General features: G+C 47.6%; 1 long non-coding RNA gene across 1 annotated transcript; it reads left to right on the forward strand.

Annotated features, from left to right (window-relative positions):
* Positions 1 to 3,476: 3,476 nt before the first annotated feature.
* Positions 3,477 to 5,841, forward strand: LOC141060580 (uncharacterized). The gene is made up of 3 exons (XR_012222725.1): positions 3,477 to 3,538; positions 3,624 to 4,404; positions 4,512 to 5,841. It is a non-coding gene; the product is annotated as an uncharacterized lncRNA (long non-coding RNA).
* Positions 5,842 to 6,161: the final 320 nt, after the last annotated feature.

Here is a 6,161-nt window from a genome sequence, read left to right on the forward strand (position 1 = left end):
TGTTCCCAGCATTGCACTTTTCTGGACAGAGGGCTCAGATGTTGCTCCTGGGATCTGATGTAGCCAGTCTTCCAACTTATGGGTCACTGCTCCAAGTGCTCCTATCACCACTGTAATCACTGTTGCCTTCACCTTCCACATCTTCTCTGGTTCTCCTTTGAGGCCCTGGTATTTCTCCAACTTCTCATATTCCTTCTTTCTGATGTTACTGTCGCTTGGCACGCCACATCCATTATCATTGCTGTCTTCTGACCCTTGTCTACCAGTATTACTAAGAACTCTGAATTATTTAAATGCACTTTTGCTTTTTTATTGATTTAATTACAGCAGGGTCTTTCTCATTTTGTCATTTGTAGTTTCTTTTTCCTCTTGACATTGTAGAGAACCAAGCATTCACAGATCCATATGTGTGGCATTGAGTCATTGGCTTTCCTGTAGTCAATTCAGGCTGTGCTGAGATTGGTCTGTCTGGAACTTGAGTCTTGAGCGACTGCTCTGTCTTCTAGGAGCTGGTGCTTGGATCCTCTGGTGTCGGTCCCAATGCCTTTCTGAGCTGGATTCATGTACTGGTTCATATGGTTATGTAGCTTGGTGGCTATGATGCCTGACAGGAGTTTTCATGTTGTTGTAAGGCAGGTTATTGGGCGTTAGTTGGATGGAACTGTTCCATTGTGAGGATCCTTCATGATCAGCACTGATCTTCCATGTGTTAGCCAGGCTAGGTGGTGGCCTGCTTATAGCAGTTGGTTCATCTGCTTTGTCATGCATTCATGTACTGCTGTTAATTTCTTTACCAGTAGGTGTGGATCATGTCCGGGCCAGGTGCTGTCCATCTCTTCATGTTTTTAACCCGCCGTTGAATGTCTGCTTCTGTAATGGTGACTGGTGCTTGCTCTCGGTGGTTGCTGTGTTTCATTCTGAGATCTTGCAGCCACATTGCACTGGTGATGTGTGTTTTTTTTCCTTCTTCCATATGTTCCTCCAGTATTGTTCAGTCTCTGCTATTGGTGGAGTTGCAGCCTTTGTGCTGTTACTCTGTAGTTGGGAATACACCTTGGATGGTTCTCTGTAGAACAGGGCATTTATCTTTTTGGCCTCAGCTTCTCTAGTGTAGCTCCCTAGTTTTGCAGCAAGCGCTGTGAGCCTTTGTTTAGCAGTCTCTAGGGCTTCAGTTGGGGTCAGGCCTTTATTCTTGGCTTGGTCTTATTCTTGATCTTTAGACCTTTCTGTATTTCTGTTAGTTGGCTGACTTCCCTTCGTGTCACCTTGATCTTTGTCTCCAGTCTTCTTTTCAAAGGGGGGCTTCTGTTATTCTTGCTGGTTGTATTGCTGAGGCAGTAGCAAAGATCAGTTCATTAGTTTGAGTTTTGGTGGTGGTAGGAATTGATGCAAGTGCTCTATTGGCATTTTCTAGCATACAGTCTGGTGATGTTTCTTTGCTGAGCCTTGGCAGTCAATCTCTGACATCTGTGGGCTACAACCCTCTGCTGTCAGCTTTAGCAAGGTTGGTTATCAAGAATAGAGGGGTACCCATGCTGTTATATAATTAATAAGAAAAAAAATGGCATGAGGTTACCCCCCAAACAGACAGCTGAGGGCTGGTATTCTCAGGCTGCTAAGGGACCATGGATATTGCTCCCCTGCCTAAAAAAGCAGCTTGTAGCCTCCCAGAAAAAGTGCATCTACTAGATGCACCAATTTTGCAATTCTGGCATGTTGCCCTGTTCTTCCTACTTACTCTTTGTTGGTGGCAAATGGAGTTCATATTAGTGGGGTTGATGTCACCCTTGTATTGATGTACCACCAGGTTGGGGATGCGAGCCATTCAAGGTACAAGTGTCAGGTTGCCCCAGAGTAGAACCACCATTATATTTGCACTGTAATCGCACACGACTTTCCCTGGCACCAGGTTCATTGGAGACAGCCACTGCTCTAACTTGGTCTGGATAGCTGTCCACTACTGTTGATATGTGACTGCGATCTCCAAGGCATATTAATTTGAACACTGCCCGATTGCAGTGAGCCATGACTGCGCAGCACAAAGGTGGGGAATTCTATCTGCACTGTTGAAAAGTGTGTCAAAATAAGGGAGAGGTTGAGGGCACAGGTGGAGGCTGAAGAGGAGGTGGAGAAGCAGTGGAGGAAGTGTTAGATACAGAGTTTTGTCTCACAAGCCTTAGGGATTCAAAGACTTATGAAGTAGCCCCTTGACCGCCTGACCCCACAGCCACCAAAGTTACCTACTACCCACTCTGTGAAATGTAACGCCCCTACCCATGTTGCTCGTCCAAGTGTCCAAGTATCAGTGGTAAAATGCACCCTGGCAGACAGATTTTTTCAGGGAATGGGTGATGTTGTCTGAGACATGCTGGGGCCGCACAGGCACAGCTTTCTTAGGAAAGTACAGGTGACAGGAGGACTGTTAATGGCAATCAACTTTCTGAAACCGTCTGTATCCATCAGGCGGAAAGGTAGCATTTCCATGGTCAACAGATTGGAGATAATGGAGTTCAAGCTCTTAGCTTTGGCATGTGTAAGATGAAACATTCTTTTACGTGACCACAACTGCGGGACCGAGGGCTGGCTGCTGTGTTGAGAGAGGGTGGAATACAGAGAACAGGACAAACTGATGGATTATGAGTGAGATGCAGACAAAGATGTTATGGTGGATTGAGAAAGATGTGTTTTACTAGGTGACACCAAAGCAGCAGTCATATCCACTGCCGCAACAGCTGATGGGCTCTCACTCACTCTGACTGTAGGGGGTAAACAAGTGGAGTTTCTGCGGCTGGAGACCTGTTTGTAAAGACTTGGCATGGTGTAAGAAGCAGTAAATGGGTTTGATGGGACGGCAAATGGTTGGCTGGTCGCTAGTCCACATTTTAGCGCAGTGAGATTCCCACACAAAGGCTGGTTTCACATTAGCGTTTTTTAGCGCTGCACTTTGGACGCACCCTATCTCATGAGCCATGCACCCCTATGTTTAACATGGTGGGCGCATGGAGTTGCGCTTGCATGCGATCGTCTGCGTTATCGTGCGCATGCGCTTTTTCCAGGTGTGCGGCTAGACGCAACATGTTGCATTTTTTGTTCTGTCCAACCTTGTTAAAAAAGGCATGTGATCGCAGTGCACATGGAATGCGACAAAAAAACACATTACAGTCTATGGGATCACAGGTGTGCACATGAACATGCGCACGCCCTGCGTTTTTGATCGCATGCGATTTTTGTGTAAACATGTCTAGACACTGGTTTAAACCACACCCTACAAAAAGAAATATTGTTTGGGGGTAGTGTAGATAAAAGAAGGTGTTGGCACTGGCAGACCCCTAATCTACAGACAGTCTGGAAGAGAGACAAGAGCATCGCAAAATTTTGAGAGAAGCAGCAACTTCAAGAATTTGAGTATTCTAACCTAATATCTGCCTGTCCTTGTTTAAATTTATTATGTACTAATGATTTTTTTTTTAATTGCAGCATGTCTTCTTGCAAGGAGTACACACTGTCACGTGGTGAACTAGCCCAAGCAGAGCGTGAAGTGAGTACCTTCCTGCCCTACAGTTTGGGTAAGTATTTGCTGTCACATCTACACATGTGCCAAATTAATTTTTGTTCTTTTTCAGACGTCATCGGCCACGGTTTCTAACAGCAGGAGCAGCCAGTCCAAGTGCTGGCGGGGAGACAGCCTGTAAGTATAGACTGACTGTGATTGTATTTTTTTTCTCCTGCCTTTTTTTCTGTCCTGTTTTCATCTTCAATCTTGCTTCTTTTCTGTATCTTTTTCTATCTTTTAAATTTCCAATTCTTTCTAAGATTATAATGGTTTTTTTTTCTAGGCTCCACAATGGGATGAAGAATTGGCCCTGGACAGCAACACCATAATCAACCTAGTCCAGGAGCGAGTCCCATTGTGGGACAGTGGTGATCCGCAGCACAAGGACCATGTGGTGACCTGGCGGCTCTGGAGTGAGGTGGCCGCAGCGCTGATGGATAACTGGGACAATGCCTCTCCAAGGGTCCGCAAGGATTTTCGTAAGCATTTCAATGCTCTGTGATGTGGCAGTGTCCTTGGCACGGATCACACAAGTATGTGTGATGCTAGTGATTTTCTAGCATCACACAAATTTGTGTTTTATACTGGCCAACACTGCATTGTAAACTTTGTATTGCAGTGTGATGCGGCAGTGTCCTTGGCATGGATCACACAAGTGTGTGTGATGCTAGTGATTTTATAGCATCACACAGATTTGTATTTTAGCCTGCCCTACAGTGCATTTTATAAAAAATTTTTTACCCACAGTGAACAAAGTCGCAGGATCGCAGTGGTGCTGCTGCAAGGACCAGAACAAAATACCGATACCATCGTGTGTTGCCGTTCCTAAGACTGGTCCTTGCCACCAGAGCGTAAGTATTTTGTTGTATTGCATTGTTTTTTACTCTGTGCATTTCTATTCCACAGCAGTTGGCGCTTGTAAATGCATGATAGTAATGTTTTTCTTTTCTTTTCACAGCACCTGGAGCAGCACCCTGCAACCTGTCCCTGGAGTGGTCCTTCATTGAATGACCTTGGACCCGTCCCAGCCATCCGACAGCCAGGAAGCAGCTTGCGGTCGGCAACACAGACAGCTGGAGACCAGGAAGCTGGTATGTCAGGCCTTCACCTGTCCCAGGTCTCTGCCACTGGTTTTGCGGGCACTTCCCGCCAGCGGCAGAGGGCCTCGGACAGGAATGTCATGCCCGAGTTCCTTCACTTGAGCTTGGTCTTTGAGAATGGCCTCAAGGCGCTGTCAGACAGAGTGGAAAGCGGTTTTACCCTCATGGAACACCGCTTCCAGGCTGTCGACAGTCACCTTGACCATCTGGAAGCCGACCTCAACAGACCAGCGCACCATTTTTTCCACCAAATTGAACGGGCCATGGCGGAACACCTTAGTCCCGATCTCCAGCTGACTGTGATGCAGGCCTGCAACACTGCTTTCTTGCAGGCTATTCAGCAGAGTCAGTACGTGCAGCAGTCAGTGGTGTCATTACCAACTGTGCTACCACTGACTCGCGTCACCTCACTACTGACTTCTGCTGCATACCACTGCACGGCAACCTGCATTCCAAGCCAAGCCGGACACGACTACACCACCCCAAGGCCGAGTGCTGCTGGACCTCCACCGTAACCACCATGGTAAGCGCTGCTCCTGTCTGGACCACCACCGCCACCACCACGCCTGCTTGGAGCACCGCCACTACCACCACTCCTCCTGCTTGGAGCACCGATGCCATCACCACTCCTCCTGCTTGGAGCACTGCCACCACCACAACTCCTCCTGCTCAGAGCACCACCATCAATGCCACCTGCATGGAGCACCACCACAGCCACCGCTACTCCTGCATGGAGCACCACCACCGCCAGCGCTACTCCTGCGTGTAGCACCACCACCGCCATCGCTCCTCCTGCATGGAGCACCACCACTGCCACCACTACTCCTGCATGGACCAGCACTGCCACCACCACCACCGAGCAGCAGCAGAGGGGTGACCCCCATTCCATTTTTGCGGAAACACACCCAAGGTCCCCCAGCTCCAGGCAGTCAAGAAATTCAAGGCAGTCACACAGTTCCAGAAGATCCAGGCAGGACACAACGGGACACCAGAAACCAAAAAAAGCAAAAACTCTGTCTGTCCCTCCCCCCTCTCCTCACGCTGTGTCTCACCCTGCCTCCAGTTCCATCCCTGAGCTCCCTTCCACCATTACTTTTGTCACCCCTTCCCCTAGAACCCCTCCCTCCCCTTTAAGCCGTTGCTCATCTCTCCACACCCCCAACTTGCCACATCTTCCCCAAAATGTCATTCCCAATAATTTTTTGTAAAATAAATGTTATTTTCTGGTTTACCAGAATAATGTTTGATTAATGTGTCTTTTGCTGCTGACACACACTGCGCCGTACACACACTGCACCGTACACTTTGTGTTTTTGCCACCACATAGCTCCATTACTGACACATGTTTCTTGTGTCAGTCCTGGAGATATTTGTAGTCAAAAACATAAATATATGACTTGTATTTTCACCACCAGTCTCTTCAGCATGCTAATATTGCACAGACTGAATAGAGGATGGTGTTGAGTGCTAGGCATATCTATTGTTACCTTGCCAGGTATCATAAAGAG

Source organism: Dendrobates tinctorius, unplaced genomic scaffold (assembly GCF_039654945.1).
Source record: "Dendrobates tinctorius isolate UK_male_01 unplaced genomic scaffold, ASM3965494v1 ptg000241l, whole genome shotgun sequence".
NCBI classification, from domain to species: domain Eukaryota; kingdom Metazoa; phylum Chordata; class Amphibia; order Anura; family Dendrobatidae; genus Dendrobates; species Dendrobates tinctorius.